Source organism: Macaca nemestrina, chromosome 10, assembly GCF_043159975.1.
Source record: "Macaca nemestrina isolate mMacNem1 chromosome 10, mMacNem.hap1, whole genome shotgun sequence".
NCBI lineage: Eukaryota > Metazoa > Chordata > Mammalia > Primates > Cercopithecidae > Macaca > Macaca nemestrina.
Window position 1 is genome coordinate 86239990 of NC_092134.1, and position 23270 is coordinate 86263259.

General features: G+C 42.5%; 1 protein-coding gene across 3 annotated transcripts in view; it reads right to left on the reverse strand.

Moving 5' to 3' along the window:
• Window positions 1-23270, reverse strand: part of LOC105470069 (PC-esterase domain containing 1B) — a 157691-nt gene that overhangs the window by 38955 nt on the left and 95466 nt on the right. The window lies entirely within an intron of this gene.

The following is a 23270-nucleotide window of genomic DNA, read 5'->3' on the forward strand; positions in this document are numbered from 1 at the left end:
GCTGGCGGACATTGGTTGGTGAACCATGTTCAAGCATGCAGTCAGCGTAGGGTCATCTAAAATTCAAGAAAACTCTCCAACAGCAAAAAGCAGGAGAAAATAAATAAATAAGTCAGAAAGCTAAAAAATATTAGGGAAATTTTCTAGAATGTAGAGCAATAGTCTTTTTGTCCTACCAAAAGATGTACAATAAGAGAGGAAAAATACAAGAGCCTCAAGATCTGAATAATAGGAGTTCCAGAGAGAATGAACAGAGAAAATAGTGGGGGAAATGTATTAAAGAAACAATTGAGGAAAATTTCCCAAAATAAAGGAAATGTCTCTAGATGAATGAAAAATAAGTCCATCCACCTGGACGTGGTAGCTCATGCCTGTGATCCCAGTCTTTTGGAAGACCAAGGTGGGAGGGTCACCTGAGGTCAGGAGTTCGAGGCCAGCCTGGCCAACATGGCAAAACTCCATCTCCACAAAAAATTAAAAAATTAGCCTGGCATGATGGTGCACCTGTAGTCCCAGCTACTCGGGAGGCTGAGGCAGGAGAAACTTTTTTTTTTTTTTTTTTTTTTTTTTTTTTGAGACAGAGTCTCATGCTGTGGCCCAGGCATGATCTTGGCTCACTGCAACCTCCGCCTCCCGGGTTCCAGTGATTCTCCTGCCTCAGCCTCCCAAGTAGCTGGGATTACAGGCATGCACCACTCCACCCAGCTAATTTTTTTTTTTTGTATTTTTAGTAGAGACGAGGTTTCACCATGCTAGCCAGGCTGGTCTCAAAACTCCTGACCTCAGGTGATCCGCCCATCTCAGCCAAAGTGCAGGGATTACAGGTATGAGCCACCATGCCCGGCCCAGGAGAAACTCTTGAACCCGGGAGACAGAGGTTGCAGTGAGCCAAGATCGCACCCCTGCACTCCAGCCTGGGCGACAGAGCGAGACTCCATCTCAAAAAAAAAAAAAAACAATAATAATAAATAATGAAAAACATGTCCATCAAAAAAGCCAAATCATTGTGAAATTTCAAAACCCCAGATACAAAGAAAAGATCCCGAAAGCTTCTAGAGAGAAAAAGAAAACCAATTTATTTACAAAGTGCTGGTTCTAAGAATGGCAACATTTGTAGTCCTAACTCTCACAGAGAGTTTTCCTTCTACTTGAGCCTATATTGTTGTCAAACCCCTTTCGCTGAGGGCTCATTTTCTGAGTTTTACTTCTGAATTCTCCCCTTCACTACCCATTTTGTTCTCCTCATTAAAGATATTCTTACAAAGTTCTATCACATACTCAAAACAGTCTCTTCTCCCCTTACCCTATTTCCAGATCTGACGCTGTGACAGACTGAGCGTATACTGGCCAGGATCTTTCTCCCTTTGCTGGGAAAGCCATTTCTTTAGTCATCATCTGTACCGGGCAGTTGTCAACTATGAATTTCCTCAGCGCTTGTCAGCTGAGCTCAGTTACCAGGGTTTCGGCGGAGACTGGCTCCACCTGCTTTTCTGCACCAAGATGTTGACAACTTCTCTGTTTTTCCTTCTTGGAGCCATCTCAACCCTCTTTGGTGGTAAGAAGGAGATGAAGACGTCAGTCAGGTAGCAGCTGCCACAGCCCACATAATACCAATTCAACCTACAAACACAATCATGAGATTTCTCTTTGCTGGTAACCAGACAAGAGGCCCATCCACACTGTAATTCTGTCCAGTTGAGAGGTGAGGCAACAAAAATCTGCTTAGATTGACAGCAAACACGTAAGTATTGTGCCTGAGAAGTTCTTAAGCAGGCAGGCTTGAATTTACATGTTTGTTTACTTTGTCTCTCTGTACTCTCTCCATTTTCTCTTGTATTTCCTTAATGATGGTCTTCTAGTTCCATCTAGGATCATGTTAGGCTCATACTTCAGGTTCTTTCCTTTATTATTTCATTAGTCCATGGAGTTTTAGCTGTTCTTGTGTCCTTATAGTCTGCAAATGCCAGAAATTGTTCAAATGGTCACCTCTTGCATCATTTAGTTTCTGCTGCATAACAAATTACCCCAAAACTTAAAGGCTTAAAATAACAACCTTTTTTTTTTTTTTAATTTTTTTTAAGCTGATGACTTTTCAGTTCATTAAGTTAGGCTGGGTTCATCCAAGCAGTTCTGGCCAGGTTGGCTGGGGTTTGGCTGGTTGAGGTCTCAACTGAGATGACTCATCTGTACTTTATGTGGTTTCTCACCTTCCAGCAGACAATCCTGGGCATGGTCACATGGTGACAGCATTATTCGAAGAGTGTGCTCTTTGAACACAATATAGGAAGCTGCAAGGCCTCTTGAAGCCTAGACTTGGAACTCATTCAATGCCAGTTCCGTGGTATTCTATTGACCAAAGCATGTGGCAAGGCCATCCCAGATTCAAGGGGACTCTACCTCTTTTTTTTTGTTTGTTTGTTTTTGAGAAGAAGTCTTGCTCTGTGGCCCAGGCTGGAGTGCAGTGGCAGAACTTGGCTCACAGCAACCTCCACCTCCCAGGTTCCACAATTCTCCTGCCTCAGCCTCCTGAGTAGCTGGGGCTAGGGGTGCATGCTACCATGCCCAACTAATTTTCGTAGTTTTTAGTAGAGACAGAACTAGTTTTCTCCATGCTGGTCAGGTTGGTCTCGAACTCCTGACCTCAGGTGATCCACCCACCTGGACCTCCCAAAGTGCTGGGATTACAGGTGTGAGCCATAGCACCTGGCCCACTCTACCTCTTAATGGGAGAAACTGCAGAATATTATGGCCAGTTATACAATGTACTGTATTTCAGTAGAGAAAAACTAGGAGTAGGGAAGGAAAAAGATGGACGACTTTTACTTTTCACTTACAGAATTACGTTTTGTTTAAATTTTTAAAATTATGGATACATATACACTACTTCTACAATAATAACAATGATAATACATTAAAATATGACTCCAAATATTTCTTGTATTATCTTAGTTACACATGAGGATAATAATCTAATCCACTGATACTTTGAAGGACCCATGATTTTGAGTCAAAACACCTGATTCAGACTTTGTCTTTGAACTGCCTCTATCAGGCTAAATAATGATAAATTTAACATGAAATCCTCCAGCATGGAGGTTGACACATAGTAAATGCTTAATAAATGTTGGGTAAATCTGAATCTGAAGGAGAAGATAGGGGCAAAAAAAGATGTATGAATAATATAAAAATAGCTTTAAAATCTGTTCTATTATTTTCATTTTTGTTTTCTGAGACAAGGTCTCGCTCTGTCACCCAGGCTGGACTGCAGTGGTGCTATCACAGCTCACTGCAACTCCTGGGCTCAAGGGATCCTCCCACCTCAGCCTCCCTAGTAGCTGGGACCACAGGCACACACCACCACGCCCCGTTAGTTGTCTTTATTTTTATTTTTAGTAGAGACGAGGTCTTCCTCTGATGCCCAGGCTGGTCTTGAACTCCTGAACTTGAGTGATGATCCTGCATCAGCCTCCCAAAGTGCTGGGATTACAGGCGTGAGCCACTGTGCACAGCCAAAATCTGTTCTATTAATTTAGTGTTTATAAAAACAACTTGCCAGCTTTTATTAAGGCAACTTGAACTTTAATGGACAAGAAAAGAGATTTGATTTAACTTCATATACTTGGAGTTCGGACTGTTGGAGAAAATATGAACAACAGCATGTCCATTGCTGTAATACAAGTTGGGAATTATAACCTAGGACAGCATCAAGAGTGTTCTTAAATTCTAGTCCTGCAAGTCACCCATCTGATTAAGAAACCATATATCTTATGATACATGCCAGGGATTCTCCTTAGCTATATCAAGTGGGGCCTTGGGGAGACATCCAGAGGAGCTATTTTTCAAAAAACCTTCTTTCTGGCTGGGCGCGGTGGCTCATGCCTATAATCCCAGCACTTTGGGAGGCCCAGGCGGGCAGGTCACCTGAGCACAGGAGTTCAAGACCAGCCTAGCCAACATGGTAAAACCCCGTCTGTACTAAAAATGCGAAAATTAGCCAGCCATGGTGGCACCTGCCAATAATCCCAGCCATTTGGGAGGCTGAGGCAAGAGAATCAATTGAACCCAGGAGGAGGAGGTGGCAGTGAGCCAAGATCACACTATTGTACTCCAGCCTGGGCAAAAGAGCGAAACTCTGTTTCAAAACCAAAACCAAAACAAACAACAAAACTTCCTTTCTTTAGCAGCTGCGGCACACATTAGCAAGTGGCAGAAAAGTGACCTCTTAATTTTGTTCAATAGACGCCATATTCAGTTTGGTCTGGTGCTTTTACCAGTCCTTACTATTTCTGCAAATTAAAAATGGATAAATAGAAGCAATAAAAATATGCTAGAGAAATTCTTGCAAATCCTTTTGTGGCTGATTTTCAATCCAGAATATATTTTCCTAAATTTTCACAAAGTATTTACCATAATAGGCCTGCTATTTATTTAATGACCGTTCGATGCCATCCTGACCTTTCCCAGGAAGGTCAAAGAGTAGCCTGTTATTTGAATGCCTAATTTAACTGGACAAAGGAAATTGCTTTCATAATGTCTACTTTGCCCTTCCTGATTGAACCAAATGTCAACTTTCCACGCAATGTTCCCCGACAAACATTCGTATTCCTAATACAAACAGATTAGATCAATCTGCATCTGTCTCCATTGTACCCTGGGATTGCATAAACTCTGGATACATATTTATTTTGTGGATTCATTTCCATGTTAATTAGAACGCAGTTTCCTGGAATTTCTTTTCTGAGTATGATAATCTTCTTACAGTCAGCATGATGGAAACAGCTGTGCGCTGTTTACTTTAAGGAGAATGGTGTTCCTTGCTCAGATTATCATTGGATATGCACTTTCTAGATCAAATATTGTATCTCCATTCTTTCCTATAGAATTATTAGAACATGTTAATTTATGGAGGACTTTCAAACTCAATTTTATTATGCAACTGTGTTTTGGGGAGAGCATACTACACAACAAAAAGTATTGAAAAGCCATAATATTTAATTAAATCCTTTTTCTTCTACTGCAATCTCTGCTTTCTAAGTAGATTTTTAAAGTCAACTTTATTTATTTATTTATTTATTTATTTATTTATTTATTTTTGAGACAGTGTCTCGCTCTGTCACCCAGGCTGGAGTGCAGTGGCGCGATCTCGGCTCACTGCAACCTCCGCCTCCTGGGTTCAAGCGATTCTCCTGCCTCAGCCTCCCAAGTAGCTGGGATTATAGGCGCGTGCCACCACGCCCTGCTATTTTTTGTATTTTTAGTAGAGACGGGGTTTCAGCATGTTGGCCAGGCTGGAAATCAACTATTTTTTAATTACAAAAGTTATATATGTAAAGTGCAGAAAATCTGGAAGTTAGACAATCCCACTGTTGTTAACATTTTGATGCCTTTCTTTCAAACACATAATAGATTTTTGTAAGATATTTTTATGCTGAGCGGATAAATACAGTATCAGTCCGAACACTTTTTCACCAGCCATCCATCTAATCTCACTAAGGAGTTATTAGATGATAAAATAAAGCAGATTATTCAATCCAACATCAAACATGTTCTGAAGATTTACTATATGCTGTACACTTTCTCCTCTCTGGGTTGGGTGAGAAGAGCACAAAAATAAATAAGACACATCTTGCTTTGTCAACATGATTAGCATCCAAGATAGAGTTGCTTTAGCCTCCACAGGTATATTGCCATTCCAAACAAAGTCAGGCTTAATAAATAAAACTAGAATAAATATTAGGTAGACAACTCAGTCTCTACCACGTCACCTGAGTTTAGCCATGCATGTCTCTTTAGAGCAATCATTATATATAACATCCTTAAAAAGGAATTAAATTCAGACACATGCTATAACATGGATGAACCTTGAAAACATCATGCTAAGTGAAATAAGCCAGGCAAGAAGGGACAAATATATGGTTCCACTTATATGAGGTAGCTAGAATAGACAAGGTCATAGAGATAGAAAGTTTGATAGAGGTTACCGGGGACTGAGGGACAGGGTGAATGGAAAGTTACTGTATAATGAGTACAGAGTTTCTGTTTGGAATGATGGAAGAGTCCTGGAAATGGATAGTGGTAATAGTTGTATACATTTTGAATGTACTTAATGTCACTGAATTGTGCACTTAAAAGTGATTACAATGGTTTTATATCATGAATGTTCTCCATCTTAGTACCTATCAACTCTTCCTGCTTGCTGCAGGCTGTCCCTTTCTACCCCTAGGCAGGCATGCCTCTGCCTGAGTCAACAATATGCAGCCCGTTGGGTGGCCACATGCCCAGGACCCCTCCCAGCCTGAAGGAACTATACTCATATTGCCCTGGGTTGGCAGCCTGGGTTCTCTGCTGAGTTACCCCAAAGTGGTTTTAGGACAGCACAATTATTTATTAAGTAACTCTGGCACTGGCCTTAAGAAAAAACAGAACAATGAAAGCATTAAGCCTAACATTTTTCTCTTTTAATGAACGAGTCAATATTCATGTTATTATTCCTAGAAATAAGAACTCTGTCCGCCTGGGTAACGTAGTGAGACACCATCTCTACAAAAAAATTAAAAAGCTAGCCAGGCATGATGGCATGCACCTGTAGTCCCAGCCACTTAGGAGGCTAAGGCAGGAGGATTTCCTGAGCCTGGGAGGTTGAGGCTACAGTGAGCCATGATCATGCCACTGCCCTCCAGCTTGGGTGATGCAGTAAGACTTTGTCTAAAAAAAAAAAAAAAAAAAAGGAAAAAAGAAAAGAAAAAGAACTCTGAAGACCTTGGGAAAGAATGGTACTTAGTAGTCAGATTTCTGTTTATAAGGAAAATATTTCCAAATGCTCTATGAGGTCTGGAAAGTTCTTTCATTATAAAGGAAATCCAAAGTTGCAACAGGAGATCATTTTTTGTTGGATGGTTTTAATAAAAAGATACAGTGCCCCACGTATAAAGAGCTGTAGCTAATGGCAGCCATAAGGTATGTAAGCACAAAAGGCACATATATTTATGCTGAAGGTTTTGATTTCAAAAATAAGGCCATGTTTTAAGTTATTAGAGAACACGATTCTTATACTATCAGGGTATTACAATGCTTTGGAGATGTCCGTTAATTTAGGGGCTTTTGGATTCCCAATTATGAAGTGCTTACTTCATAAATCCTGGGTCTATATTTGCCTTGATATCCAGCAATATTCCACAAGTACTTGCTGCAACCCTATCCTCCCTACAAGCTCCCCCAGTACAAACATACAAAATTGATAAGCCTCAAGGTCCTCTCTTGCCACAATCAGATCATTAACCTGTGCTGCCAACCAGAGTTTCATGGTTCTTTATTTATTTATTCATTTATAATATCTAGGATTATAGTCTAAGAAGCAGCATTCTCCAAGGAAAAGGGTCACACACATACACACACACACACACACACACACTCTCTCTCTCTCTCTCTCTCTCACTCTCTCTCTCTCTCTCTCAACTGGGTCAGCCCTCTGGGGTTAGACTTTAACTCAAGCCCTTTATCAAAACAAAGTTGCAGAAGGTCAATTTCACTTCCTCTCTCTGAGAGGTGTGAGATTCTTGCCACATCCCTAGTCCCTTCCATGTTCTGTAGGTAGAAAGAAGCAAAATAATCTCCAGTATATGCAAAGTTCAGAAATCAGGACTGCCAGAAGACAGACTGGCTATGATGGACTGTCATTTGATATTACTGGAAAAAAAAAAAAAAAAAAAAAAACCTTGGGTCATTTACCAAAATCTCACTTTATATTCAGCTATTTTAGTATCACATTGACAAAGTACAGGGTTCGAAATATAAACAAATTTAGAAATGAGGAGGTAAAGCTAGGAGAAAACTAAAAGGCTAGAGGGTGGTTCATATAAAACCTAATTTAAAAATCTATGAGATTTTTAAATACCTGGGGAGTTTACTATCTATTCTCCTATATTAACACTTCTGGCCGGGCGTGGTGGCTCAAGCCTGTAATCCCAGCACTTTGGGAGGCCGAGATGGGCGGATCACGAGGTCAGGAGATGGAGACCATCCTGGCTAACACGGTGAAACCCCGTCTCTACTAAAAAATACAAAAAACTTGCTGGGCGAGGTGGCGGCGCCTGTAGTCCCAGCTACTGGGGAGGCTGAGGCAGGAGAATGGCGTAAACCCGGGAGGCGGGGCTTGCAGTGAGCTGAGATCCGGCCACTGCACTCCAGCCTGGGCGACAGAGCGAGACTCCGTCTCAAAAAAAAAAAAAAAAACACTTCTGAACATTACACATATTTAGCTGTCAAATATTTATTGAGTTCTTCTAAAGTGCCAGCCAATGCTCTAGGTGCTGAATACAGTGAACACACCAGAAAAAGTCCTCCCCTTAAGGAGGTTATAAAGCCGAGATGACAATGAACGAATAAACATACAAGGTGAATAACACATAAAACATATAATAAATGTTAAATAAGATAGACTATTAAATAATATGAACATATATTAATAAACTGTTTTATTGTTTATTATATATTAGTAAAATACATAAATATATTAAATGTTATATACAATAATGAAAATATACAATAATCAGGCAAGTGTTATGACAAAAATTAAGTAGGATAAAGGGCAGTGGTGTACATAGTGCATTTGACACCCTGAGCAGATCAATTTTTAAATATCTGCCTCCTTTATATGACAAATTATTATATGAAAAAATATATTCAATAATTATGAAATGAAACATGCAGCAGACAGAGTCTAAGAGGGCCCCCATGATGCCCATTGATATGATTTGGGTCTGTGGCATGCCCAAATCTCATGTTGAATTGTAATCCTCAATGTTGGAGAAGGGGCCAGGTAGGAGGTGACTGGATCGTGGGGGTGGATTACCCCCTTGCTGTTCTCATGAGAGTGAGTGAGTTCTTGCAAGATTTAATTGTTTAAAACAGTGTGGCACCTCTCACCTCTCTCTTCTTCCTGCTGCTGACATGTAAGACTTGCCAGTTTCCCCTTCACCTTCTGCCATGATTGAAAGTTTCCTGAGACTTTTTCAGCCATGCTTCCTGTACAGCCTGAGGCACTGTGAGCCAATTAAACCTCTTTTCTTTACAAATTTCCCAGTCTTAGGCAATCCTTTACAGAGTGTAAGAATAGACTAATACACCCACCTTAAGCTATTCATGTCTTGTGTAAATCCCCTCCCCTTGAGTGTGGGTGAGACTTGTTAATTGCTTCTAACCAGTAGAATAAGGCAAAGCTGATGGGATATGATTGTGCAACATAAAATTGTACCCCGTCTTGCCTGGAGATGCTCACTCTTGCTAGCTTTTCTGGGTAGTGGGAGGGAGAGGGTCTTGCTCTGTTGTTCAGGGTGAGTGCAGTGGCATGATCACAGCTCACTGTAGTCTTGACCCCTTGGGCCCAAGAAGTTCTTCCACCTCAGCCTCCCAAGTAGCTGGGACCACAGGTGTGTGCCCCTGGCTATCTTTTTCTATTTTTTGTAGAGTCTCAGTATGTTACCTAGGCTGGTATCAAACTCCTGGGCTCAAGTGATACTCTCACTTTGTCCCCCCAAAGTTTTGGAATTACAGGCATGAGACACCACGTGTGGTCTCTTGCTTACTTTAAGAAAACAAAGGTCATGTTGAGAAGGCCTCATGGCAAGGAGCAGAGGGCAGCCTAAGACCAATATCCAGCAAGAGACAGAGGCCTTCAGTCCAGTATCTGGTGAGTTACTGAATCTTTTCAACTACCTGAGCTTGGAAGTGGATCCTTGCTCAGTCTAACCTCGGCTGACACCTTGATTGCATCCTTGTGAGACCCTGAAGTAGAGGATCCAGTTAAGCCATGCCCTGCTTCCTGACCCACTAAAACTGTGATTTTGTTTATCTTTTCCAAAAACCAACTTTTTATTCCTTAGATATTCTGTATTTTTTAGTCTCAAGTTCATTTATTTCTGCTCTGATCTTTTTTACTTTCCTTCTATGTATTTTGGGTTTGTTTTGTTTTTGCTTTCCTAATTCCTTTATGTTTATTTGAAGTATTTCTACTTTTTTGAACAAAAATTATTTATATTTTATTTTATATTTCCTTCTGCTTTTTGATATAGGCATTTATTGCTATAAATTTCCCTCTTACTACTGCTTTTGCTGTATCCCATAGATTTTGGTATATTGTATTTCCATTTTTATTCTTTTCAAGAAATTTTAAAATTTTCTTCTTAATTTCTTCATTGACCCATTGGTTGTTCAGGAGCATGTTGTTTAATTTCCATGTGTTTGGGAAGATTCAGAGGTTCCTCTTGTTATTGATCTCTAGGTTTATTCCATTTTGGTCAGAAACAAAATTTGACATATGATATAATTTTTACTTTTTTGAATGTATTCAGACTTGTTTTGTGGCCTAAGATATAATCTGCCAGGCCTCTGAGCCCAAGCCAAGCCATCGCATCCCCTGTGACTTGCACGTATATGCCCAGATGGCCTGAAGTAACTGAAGAATCACAGAAGAAGTGCAAATGCCCTGCCTTGCCTTAACCGATGATGACATTCCACCACAAAAGAAGTGAAAATGGCCGTTCCTTGCCTTAAGCGATGACATTATCTTGTGAAGTTCCTTTTCCTGGCTCATCCTGGTTCAAAAGCCTCCCCCACTGAGCACCGTGTAACCCCCATTCCTGCCCACCAGAGAACAACCCCCCTTTGACTGGAATTTTCCTTTACCTACCCAAATCCTGTAAAACAGCCCCACACTTATCTCCCTTCGCTGACTCTCTTTTTGGACTCAGCCCGCCTGCACCCAGGTGATTAAAAAGCTTTATTGCTCACACAAAGCCTGTTTGGTGGTCTCTCCACACGGACGCGCATGACATAATCTATTCAGGAGAATGTTCCATATACTAATGAAAAGAATATGTATTCTGCAGCATTTGAGTGAAGTGTTCTGTAATTGTCATACCTATTTGGTCAACTGTGTAGTTTAACTCCAACGTTTCTTTATTAATTTTCTGTCAGGATAATCTGTCGGTTTCCTGAGAGTACAGTGTTAAAGTCCCTTGCTATTAGTGTATTGCAGTCCATCTTTTCCTTTAGATCTATTAATGTTTGCTTTATATACTTAGGGGCCCTAGTGTTGAGTGCATAGATATTTATAAGTGTCCTTCTTGCTGAATTCACTCCTTTATTATTATTTGGTGACCTTCTTTGTCTCTTTTTGCAGTCTTTGATTTGTAGTCTATTTTATCTAAGTACAGCTGCTCTTGCTTTGTTTTGGCTTCCAGTTGTATGAAATATCTTTTCACCCCTTCACTTTCAGTCTGTATGTTTTTGTTTTTGTTTTGAGATGGAGTCTTGCACTGTTTGTTGTCCAGGCTGGAGTACAGTGGCATGATCTTGACTCACTGCAACCTCCGCCCCCCAGGTTCAAGTGATTCTCCTGCCGCAGCCTCCCTAGTAGCTGGGATTACAGGCACCTGCCACCACACCTGGCTAATTTTGTAGTTTTTTTTTAGTAGAGACAGGGCTTCACCACGTTGGCCATGCTGGTCTCAAACTCCTGACCTTAAGGGATCTACCCACCTCGGCCTCCCAAAGTGGGGGGATTACAGGTGTGAGCCGTCATGCCCAGCCAGTCTGTATGTCTTTTTAGGTGGAAAGGGTTTCCTGTAGGCATTATATAGTTGAGTCTTGTTTCTTTATTCGTTCATCCACTCTATGCCTTTTAATAGGAGAATTTAGTCCATTTACATTCCATGTTATTGATAAGTAAGGACTAGCTGCTGCCATTTTGTGGTTTTCTGATTATTTTGTAATTCCTCTCTTCCTTCTTCCTTTTTTACTGTCTCTCTTTGTGGTTAAGTGACTTTCTCTGGTAGTAAGTTTTAATTTGTTGCTTTTACCTTTAGTGAATGTATTATAGGTTTTTGCATTGGGGTTACCATGAGGCTTATGAAAGACATTTTATCTTTCATGGTACCCTCATGGGGTTACCATGAGGCTTATGAAAGACATTTTAACAACTTAGATCACAAAGAAAAGAATGGAAACACACAAAGAAAAAGCAAAAAAAAAAACAACAAAAAAACAAATCTACAACTTCCTTACTCCCACATTTTGACTTTTGTCTTAATTTGCCTGTGTTTATATTGCCTATATTTTAACAGGTTAATGTAGCTATTATTGTTTTGATAGATGCATCTTTTGGACTTACTAGAGTTATGAGTGGACTGCACTCCACAATTTCAGCATAAGAGTATTCTTAATTAATTTTACCAGTGGGTTTTATGCCTTCAAATATTTTCTTTCCTCTTTTTTTCTTTCTTCTTTTTTTCTTTCTTTTATTTTTCTTTCTTTTTTTCCTTTTCTTTTTTTTCTTTTTGTCACACATTTTGCTTTTAGATTGATTGAAGAACTCCCTTTAGCATTTCTTGTAAGACAGGTCTAGTGGTGGTGAATTATCTTCCCTTTTGCTTATCTGGGAACGACTATCTCTCCTTCACAGGTGAAGAATACCTTTGCTGGACACTATTCTTGAACGGTAGCTTTTTTCTTTCAGTACTTCTTTGAAAATGCCATCCTATTCCCTCCTGGCCTGTATGGTTTCCACTGAGAAGTTTATTGCCAGATGAATTGGAAATCCTTTATATGTTATTTGTTTCTTTTCTCTTGCTGCCTTTAAGATCCTCTTTGTCCTTCACCTTTGAGAGTTTGATTATTATATACCTTGGAGCAGTCTTATTTGGGTCAAATCTGTTTTGTGTTCTCTGACCTTCCAGTACCTGGATAGTTATGTTTTTTCTCAAGTTTTGGAAAGTTTTATGTTATTTCTTTGATTAAACTTTCTACCCTTTCCCCTTGCTCGACTTTCTCTTTAACACCAATAATTTTTAGATGTGGCCTTTTGAGTTAATTTTATAGGCAATCATCATTCCTTTTCATTTTTTTTCTTTTTTTCTCCTCTTACTATATATTTTCAGATAGCCTATCTTCTCTGCTACTGAGAACCTCTAACAAATTTTTCAGTTCAGCAAATATTTTCCTAAGTTCCAAAATTTTTGTCTTTCTAAGTTACTTAGATTTCTTTGTTAAATTTCTCTGATAAATTTCTGAATTTGTTTTCTGTGTTATCTTGGCGATCACTGAGTTTCCTTAAAACTGCAGTTTAGGGTCAGTCACTGGTTTCTCGTTTTGTCCATTTGGGGAGACCTTGGTTTCCTGTGTGCTATTGTTTCTTGTGGATGTATGTCTATGTCTTTGCATTGAAGGATTATTTATTCCAGTCTTCTCTGTCTGGCTTGTTTTGGATTTTATTGGCTACATTTGCTTAGAGGTTTTTTATTGCTGTGGACTGTCTTCTTTTCAGCTCTAGGTGGCATCTTTAGGCCAAGTTCACCTCAGCTCTAGTAAATGATCAGAGCATGCCCTTTCTGAGTGGGGGAGGTCCCTAAGGTCCTGGCAGTGTAGGAAGGTTGCCTAGAGGTTCGTCCCTGTCAGGCCTCTGAGCCCAAGCTAAGCCAGATCCCCTGTGACCTGCACTATACATCCAGATGGCCTAAGGTAACTGAAGATTCACAAAAGAAGTGAAAATGGCCTGTTCCTGCCTTAACTGATGACATTACCTTGTGAAATTCCTTCACCTGGCTCATCCTGGCTCAAAAGTTCCCCCACTGAGCACCTTGTGATCCCCACCCCTGCCAGCCAGAGAACAACCCCCCTTTGACTGTAATTTTCCTTTACCTACCCAAATCCTGTAAAACAGCCCCACCCCTATCTCCCTTGCTGACTGTTTTCAGACTCAGCCCACCTGCAGCCAGGTGAAATAAACAGCCTTGTTGCTCACACAAAGCCTGTTTGGTGGTCTCTTCACACAGACATGAGTGAAATTTGGTGCCGTGACTCGGATCGGGGGACCACCCTTGGGAGATCAATCCCCTATCCTCCTGCTCTTTGCTCCTTGAGAAAGATCCACCTACTACCTCGGGTCCTCAGACGAACCAACCCAAGGAACATCTCACCAATTTTAAATCCGGTAAGTGGCCTCTTTTCTCTTCTCCAACTTCACTCACTATCCCTCAACCTCTTTCTCCTTTCAATCTTGGTGCCACACTTCAATCTCTCCCTTCTCTTAATTTCAGTTCCTTTCCTTTCCTGGTAGAGACAAATGAAGTGCATTTTATCTGTGGACCCAAAACTCCGGCACCAGTCACGGAGTCAGGAAGACAGTCTTCCCTTGGTGTTTAATCATGCGGGGACGCCTGCCTGATTATTCACCCACATTTCACTGGTATCTGATCACCTCGGGGACACCTGCCTTGGTCATTCACCCACATTCCCTTGGTGGCAAGTAAATTGTGGGGACACCTGCTTTAGCTGCTCACATTGCAGCCCAGGGCTGCTTACCCCACCCCTTTTCCACTTTCCTGGGGGGGGGCAAGCACTCGCCCCCCCTTCTCTCCGTGTCCCTACCCCTTTTCCACTTTCCTGGGGGGCAAGCACCCCCTAGCCCTTCTCTCCATGTCTCTACCTTCTCTTATCTCTGGACTTGCCTCCTTCACTATAGGCAACCTTCCACCCTCCATTCCTCCTTCTTCTCCCTTAGCCTGTGTTCTCAAGAACTTAAAACCTCTTCAACTCACACCTGATCTAAAACCTAAAAGCCTTATTTTCTTCTGCAATGCTGCCTGACCCCAATACAAACTCGACAGTGGTTCCAAATAGCCAGAAAATGGCACTATTGATTTTTCCATCCTACAGAATCTAAATAATTCTTGTCGTAAAATGGGCAAACGGTCTGAGGTGCCTGATGTCCAGGCACTTTTTTACATATCAGTCCCTCCCTAGTCTCTGTTCCTAACGCAACTCATCCCAAATCTTGCTGCTTTCCTGTCCCCTCAGTCCCAACCCCAAGTGTCACTGAGTCTTTCCGGCCTTCCTTTTCTATGGACCCATGTGACCTCTCCCCTCCTCCCCAGGCTGCTCCTCACCAGGCCAAGCCAGGTCCCAATTCTTCCTCAACCTCCCCGACCCTATAATCCTTTTATCACCTCCCGTCCTCACACGCAGTCTGGCTTACAGTTTCATTCCAGGACTAGCCCTCCCCTACCTGCCCAGTAATTTCCTCTTAAAAAGGTGGCTGGAGCTAAAGGCATAGTCAAAGTTAATGCTCCTTTTTCTTTATCCCAAATCAGAGAGCGTTTAGGCTCATTTTCATCAAATATGAAAACCCAGCCCAGTTTACGGCTCGTTTGGCAGCAACCCTGAGACGCTTTACAGCCCTAGACCCTAAAAGGTAAAAGGCCGTCTTATTCTCAATATACATTTTATTACCCAATCTGCTCCCAACATTAAATAAAATTCCAAAAATTAAATTCCAGCCCTTAAACTCCACAACAGGACTTAATTAACCTCGCCTTCAAGGTGTACAATAATAGAATAGAGGCAGCCAAGTAGCAACATATTTCTGAGTTGCAATTCCTTGCCTTCATTGTGAGAGAAACCTTAGCCACATCTCCAGCACACAAGAACTCCCAAACGCCTGAACTGCAGCGGCCAGGCATTCCTCCAGAACTGCCTGCCCCAGGAGTTTGCTTCAAGTGCCGGAAATCTGGCCACTGGGCCAAGGAATGTTCACAGCCTGGGATTCCTCCTAAGCCGTGTCCCATCTGTACGGGACCCCACTGGAAACTGGACAGTCCAGCTCACCTGGCAGCCACTCCCAGAGCCCCTGGAACTCTGACCCAAGGCTCTCTGACTGACTCCTTCCCAGATCTTCTCGATTTAGTGGCTGAAGACTGACGCTGCTCAATCACCTCGGAAGCTTTCTAGACCATCACAGATTCTTTGGGTAACTCTTACAGTGGAGGGTAAGTTTGTCCCCTTCTTAATCAATACGGAGGCTACCCACTCCACATTACCTTCTTTTCAAGGGCTTGTTTCCCTTGCCTCCATAACTATGGTGGGTATTGATGGCCAGGCTTCTAAACCTCTTAAAACTCCCCAACTCTGGTGTCAACTTGAACAACATTCTTTTATGCACTCCTTTTTAGTTATCCCCACCTGCCCAGCTCTCTTCTTAGGTTGAGACACTGTAACTAAATTATCTGCTTCCCTGACTATTCCTAGGCTACAACCACACCTCATTGCCACCTTTTCCCCCAGTTTAAAGCCTCCTTCACATCCTCTCCTTGTATCTCCCCACCTTAAACCATAAGTATAGGACGCCTCTACTCCCTCCTTGGCGACTGATCATGCACCCCTTACCATCTCATTAAAACCCAATCACCCTTACCCCAATCAATGCCAATATCCCATCCCACAGCACACTTTAAAAGGATTAAAGCCTGTTATCACTCGCCTGTTACAGCATGGCCTTTTAAAGCCTATAAAGTCTCCCTACAATTCCTCCATTTTACCTGTCCAAAAACCAGACAAGTCTTACAGGTTAGTTCAGGATCGTTTTGCCTATCCACCTTGTGGTGCCAAACCCATATACTCTCCTATCCTCAATACCTTCCTCCACAACCCATTATTCTGTTCTGGATCTCAAACATGCTTTCTTTACTACTCCTTTGCACCCTTTATCCCAGACTCTCTTCACTTTCACTTGGACTGAACCTGACACCCATCAGGCTCAGCAAATTACCTGAGCTGTACTGCCACAAGGCTTCACAGACAGCCCCCATTACTGCAGTCAAGCCAGAGTTCTTACACAAGAGCTGGGACCGCACCCTGTAGCCTTTTTATCCAAACAACTTGACCTTACTCTTTTAGCCTAGCCCTCATGTCTGCATGTGGCAACTGTTGCTGCCTTAATACTTTTAGAGGCTCTCAAAATCACAAACTATGCTCAACTCACTCTCTACAGTTCTCATAACTTCCAAAATCTATTTTCTTCCTCACACCTGATGCACGTACTTTCTGCCCCCCTCTACTACCTCTCAGCAAGCCGCTCATTGCCTTAACTCGGGCCCTCACTCTTGCAAAAAGACTACACATCAATATTTATACTGACTCTAAATATGCCTTCCATATCCTGCACCACCATGCTGTTATATGGGCAGAAAGAGATTTCCTCACTATGCAAGGGTCCTCCATCATTAATGCCTCTTTAAAAAAAAAACTCTTCTCATAACTGCTTTACTTCCAAAGGAAGCTGGAGTTATTCACTGCAAGGGCCATCAAAAAGCATCAGATCCCATCGCTCAGGACAACGCTTATGCTGATAAGGCAGCTAAAAAAGCAGCCATCAAAAGGCATCAGATCACATCGCTCAGGACAATGCTTATGCTGATAAGGTAGCTAAAAAAGCAGCTAGCGTTCCAACTTCTATCCCTCACGGCAGTTTTTCTCCTTCTCATCTGGCCATTCCCACCTACTCCTGTACTGAAACTTCCATCTATCAATCTCTTCCCACACAAAGCAAATGGTTCTTGGACCAAGGAAAATATCTCCTTCCAGCCCCGCAGGCCCGTTCTATTCTGTCATCATTTCATAACCTCTTCCAGCGGCTAGGTTACAAGACGCTAGCCCACCTCTTAGAACCTCTCATTTCCTTTCCATCGTGGAAATCTATCTTTAGGAAATCACTTCTCAGCGTTCCATCTGCTATTCTACTACTACTCAGGGATTGTTCAGGCCTTCACCCGCTTCCCTACACATCAAGCTTAGGGATTTGCCCCCCCCCAGGACTGGCAAATTGACTTTACTCACATGCCTCGAGTCAGGAAACTAAAATACCTCTTGGTCTGGGTAGACACTTTCACTGGATGGGTAGAGGCCTTTCCCACAGGGTCTGAGAAGGCCACCGAGGTCATTTCTTCCCTTCTGTCAGACATAATTCCTCGGTTTGGCCTTCCCACCTCTATACAGTCCGATAATGGACTGGCCTTTGTTAGTCAAATCACCCAGACTCTTGGTATTCAATGGAAACTTCATATTCCTTAGGGTCCTCAATCTTCAGGCAAGGTAGAACTGACTAATGGTCTTTTAAAAACACACCTCACCAAGCTCAGCCACCAAGTTAAAAAGGACTGGACAATACTTTTACCACTTGCCCTTCTCAGAATTTGGGCCTGCCCTTGGAATGCTACAAGATACAGCCCATTTGAGCTCCTGTACGATACTCCTTTTTATTAGGCCCCAGTCTCATTCCAGACTCCAGACCAACTTGGACTGTACTCCAAAAAAACTTATCATCCCTACTATCTTCTGTCTAGTCATACTCCTATTCGCCATTCTCAACTACTCTTAAATGCCCTGCTCTTGTTTACACTGCCAGTTTACACTGTTTCTCCAAGCCATCACGGCTGATATCTCCTGGTGCTATCACAAACCGCCACTCTAAACTCCCTCTTAAAGTAAATAAATAATCTTTGCTGGCAGGGCTATGCTGAACCTCCTTGGGCACTCTCTAATTATATGTCCTAGGTCCTCCCAATTCTTAGTCCTTTAGTACCTGTTTTTCTCCTCTTACTCCGTTTAGTTTTTCAATTCATACAAAACCACATCCAGGCCATCACCAATAATTCTACACAACAAATGTTTCTTCTAACAACCCCACAATATCACCCCTTACCACAAAATCTTCCTTCAGCTTAGTCTCTCCCACTCTAGGTTCCCACACTGCTCCTAATCCCGCTCGAAGCAGCGCTGAGAAACATCGCCCATTCTCTCTCCATACCATCTCCCACAAATTTTCACCACCCTAACGCTTCAACACTATTTTGTTTTATTTTTCTTATTAATATAAGAAGACAGGAATGTCAGGCCTCTGAGCCCAAGCTAAGCCATCATATCCCCTGTGACCTGCACTATACATCCAGATGGCCTGAAGTAACTGAAGAATCACAAAAGAAGTGAAAATGGCCTCTTCCTGCCTTAACTGATGACATCACCTTGTGAAATTCCTTCTCCTGGCTCATCCTGGCTCAAAAGCTCCCCCACTGAGCAACCTGTGACCCCCATGCCTGCCAGCCAGAGAAGAACCCCCTTTGACTGTAATTTTCCACTACCTACCCAAATCTTATAAAATGGCCCCGCCCCCATCTCCCTTCGCTGACTCTTTTTTCGGACTCAGCCCGCCTGCACCCAGGTGAAATAAACAACTTTGTTGCTCACACAAAGCCTGTTTGGTGGTCTCTTCACACAGACGCGAGTGAAAGTCCCCACAAGACCTGTGGAACAAACCTTCTGCAGTGTGGTGCTGCTGAACAGCCACTCTGGTTTGGTGTCGTCTTTGGCTGATTTACAAAGCAGTTCCTAGGGCAGGGGATGGTAGTCTTCCCTCCCTGCCGCGTCTGACTATTCTCCGGGATATTTCTCCTTTCGGGCACCCACAGTGCTTCCTGTGGCTTTAAGGTAGGGATGGGTCTCCTGCCATGGAACCCAGGATGATAGAGAAGTTGGTTATCCACCTCAGCCTCACTTTTTCCAGTGTAGAAACTGTGAGTTGGGGGAAATTTTTTCTTGTGCTTGATGCCAGTCAGAATGAGGGGAGAAACGTCACAAATGTGGAAGTCCAATTCTCTTACCATCTGCTTAGAGTTTTTCACTTCTTTGTGACCCTGGGAACTCATTTTCATATATGAGTTCTGGAATATTTCTGGTGATAATCTTGACACTGTACATTTGTTTTTGGTTTATTGTGGAGGGAGTGAAGCCAGCATGCTTCTATGCTGGCATTTTGGAACTGGAAGTCCTCCTGACCCACAGAAACAGATAATAAATGTGTGTTCCTTCAGGCTAGTAAGTTTGTAGCACTATTATTACATAGATAAGTAATAATATGGCGGTGCTGGGAAGGGAAGAGGGTGGTCCCTGGCTGGGATCTACCCCCAAGAACCTAGGTGAGGATGGCACTCCTGCCCTGGTGTTCAAATGTTGCATTTCCCATGACTACCTTGGCCTGCACACCGCATCCTGTGCCTATAAAAACCTCCGAGATTTAGCAGGGAGACACAGAAGCGGCTGGACTTCCATAGGAGCACATGGGCAGAGGCACACACAGGTGGCTGGATGTCAAGAGGAATGCACCAGCACGGGCAAGCCGGCAGGCCCCCCAGTCTGCAGAACAACGCAGAGTTTGGCTGGGGCAGTTGGAGGAGAGCCTGGGCGATGAGCTGCCCGACTCCAGGGGAAAACCATCTCCCTTCTGGAACCCCCACTTGCTGAGAGCTACTTCCACTCAGTAGCACCTTGCACTCATTCTCCAAGCCCACGTGTGATCCAATTCTTCTGATGCACCAAGGCAAGAAACCCCGGGATACAGAAACCCCTCTGTCAGGCCGGACGCCGTGGCTCATGCCTATAATCCCAGCACTCTGGGAGGCCAACGCCGGCAGATCACCTGAGGTCGGGAGTTCGAGACCAGCCTGACCAATGTGGAGAAACCCTGTCTCTACTTAAAATAAAAAATTAGGTGGGCATGGTGGCGCATGCCTGTAATCCCAAGTACACAAGAGGCTTAGGCAGGGGAATTGCTTGAACCCAGGAGGTGGAGGTTGCAGTGAGTCGAGGTCACCTGAGGTCAGGAGTTTGAGACCAGCCTGGCCAACATGGTGAAATCCTGTCTCTGCTAAAAATACAAAAAAAATTAGCCAGGCCTGGTGGCATGCACCTGTAATCTTAGCTACTCAGGAGGCTGACGCAGGAGAATGGCTTGAACCCGGGAGGCAGAGGTTGCAGTGAGCCGAGATCGCACCACTGCACTCCAGCCTGGGCAACAAGAGCAAAACTCCGTGTCAAAAAATAATAAATAAATACATCAAAAAGGGAAAAAATGATTAAATTTTTAAAACTTTTTTTTGAAAAAGAGAAAAGCATATCTATATATTGGTCTGTCACAAGCATGAATAATACTGTAGTTTCTGGGGTTTTTTTTTATACTTTAAGTTCTAGGGTACATGTGCACAATGTGCAGGTTTGTTACATATGTACACATGTGCCATGTTGGTGTGCTGCACCCATTAACTCGTCATTTACATTAGGAATATCTCCTAATGTTATCCCTCCCCGCCCTCCCCACAATAGGCCTTGGTGTGTGATGTTCCCCTTCCTGTATCCAAGTGATCTCATTGTTCGATTCCCACCTATGAGTGAGACCGTGCGGTGTTTGGTTTTCTGTTCTTGCGATAGTTTGCTGAGAATGATGGTTTCCAGCTGCATCCATGTCCCTACAAAGGACATGAACTCATCCTTTTTTATGGCTGCATACTATTGCATGGTGTGTATTTGCCACATTTTCTTAACCCAGTCTGTCACTGATGGACATTTGGGTTGATTCCAAGTCTTTGCTATTGTGAATAGTGCTGCAATAAACATACATGTGCTTGTGTCTTTATAGCAGCATGATTTATAATCCTTTGGGTATATACCCAGTAATGGGATGGCTGGGTCAAATGGTATTTCTAGTTCTAGATTCTTGAGGGATCACCACGCTGTTTTCCACAATGGTTGAACTAGTTTACAATCCCACCAACAGTGTAAAAGTGTTCCTATTTCTCCACATCCTCTCTAGCACCTGTTGTTTCCTGACTTTTTAATGATTGCCATTCTGACTGGTGTGAGATGGTATCTCATTGTGGTCTTGATTTGCATTTCTCTGATGGCGAGTGATGATGAGCATTTTTTCATGTGTCTGTTGGCTGTATGAATGTCTTCTTTTGAGAAGTGTCTGTTCATATCCTTTGCCCACTTTTTGATGTGGTTGTTTGTTTTTTTCTTGTAAATTTGTTTGAGTTCTTTGTAGGTTCTGGATATTAGCCCTTTGTCAGATGAGTAGACTACAAAAATTTTCTCCCATTCTGTAGGTTGCCTGTTCACTCTGATGGTAGTTTCTTTCGCTGTGCAGAAGCTCTTTAGTTTAATTAGATCCCATTTGTCAATTTTGGCTTTTGTTGCCGTTGCTTTTGGTGTTTTAGACATGAAGTCCTTGCCTGTGCCTATGTCCTGAATGGTATTACCTAGGTTTTCTTCTAGGGTTTTTATGGTTTTAGGTCTAACATTTAAGTCTCTAATCCATCTTGAATTAATTTTCATATAAGGAGTAAGGAAAGGATCCAGTTTCAGCTTTTCACTTATGGCTAGCCAATTTTCCCAGCACCATTTATTAAATAGGGAATCCTTTCCCCATTTCTTGTTTTTCTCAGGTTTGCCAAAGATCAGATGGCTGTGTAGTTTCTGTTTTTAACCCTTCTTCAAATTTGTCATTGTCTTTATCAATGGCTTGTTCCTTCTTGCGTGTTCATGTTAAATTCAGAGCATAGCAAGATTTGTCAATTTATATTTGCCCGCAGTTGATCCTTATATAGGGATATGTCACACCATGGGACTTGAGCCTGCCAACTGTACCCAAAACTTGAATGACTTTCAACTATAACAAATTTACTTTTGAAACAATCATGTATAGTCATGTCTGCTTATGTCAGGGCCAGCTGTAGAGCTTAAAGTTCCCTGAATTAACTTCCAAGTAGAATGCCATCATTTTTCTTAAGGGTTAAGCAATAAAATATGCTAATTAAAAATGTTCATATACATGTTTAAAGCTCAAACATGACTGTGGCAACTGTTTAGAACTTAGACCAATAGAAAATTTGTTTTTGTTTTTTTCCTTGGGGAAGAGTATTCCATCACTGATGTTGTTCAGAATTCCTGCTGCATAGTGATAATAAAAGGCAGCCTGAATATTAGTCTGAATGTTTTATTATTGTTGGTCTGTACCTGGGGCACATTCCACGAACCCTTGGTGCACTGTGGTGAAAGAGACAGAGAGTAATGAGGGGTGCTATGCGTGCAGGGTGCCCAGACACGGTGTCTCTGATGAGGTAATGTTTGAACAGAGACCTGAAGGGACAGAGGGAAGGAACCATGAATGTACCTGGAGAGAATGATTCCAGCAAGCACAAAGGTTCTGCCTCCAGAATGTGGGTGGTGTGTTTGAGGAACAGCAAGAATCCCTGTGACTGGAGTAGGACTGAGAAGGATATAGGAGGAGGTTAGAGAAGTAACAAGTTAGGTCAGGCATGGTGGCTCATGCCTGTAATTCCAGCATGTTGGGAGGCCATGGCAGGAGAACCACTTGAGGCCAGGAGTTTGAGACCAGCTTGGGCAATGAAGCAAGACCTTGTCTTTACAAAAAGAGAAAAAGATAATGTTAGCCGGGTATAGTGGCGTGTGCCTGTAGATGGAGTGGGAAGACATGAATGTCTGAGCCATGTGGCACCTGTTCCCATCACATTTCTTCACGCTGGGTGATGCAGGCTCTGGCCTGGTGAAGTTACATTGGATGTCTAGTTGGAAAACCTTGTTTAAGCCAA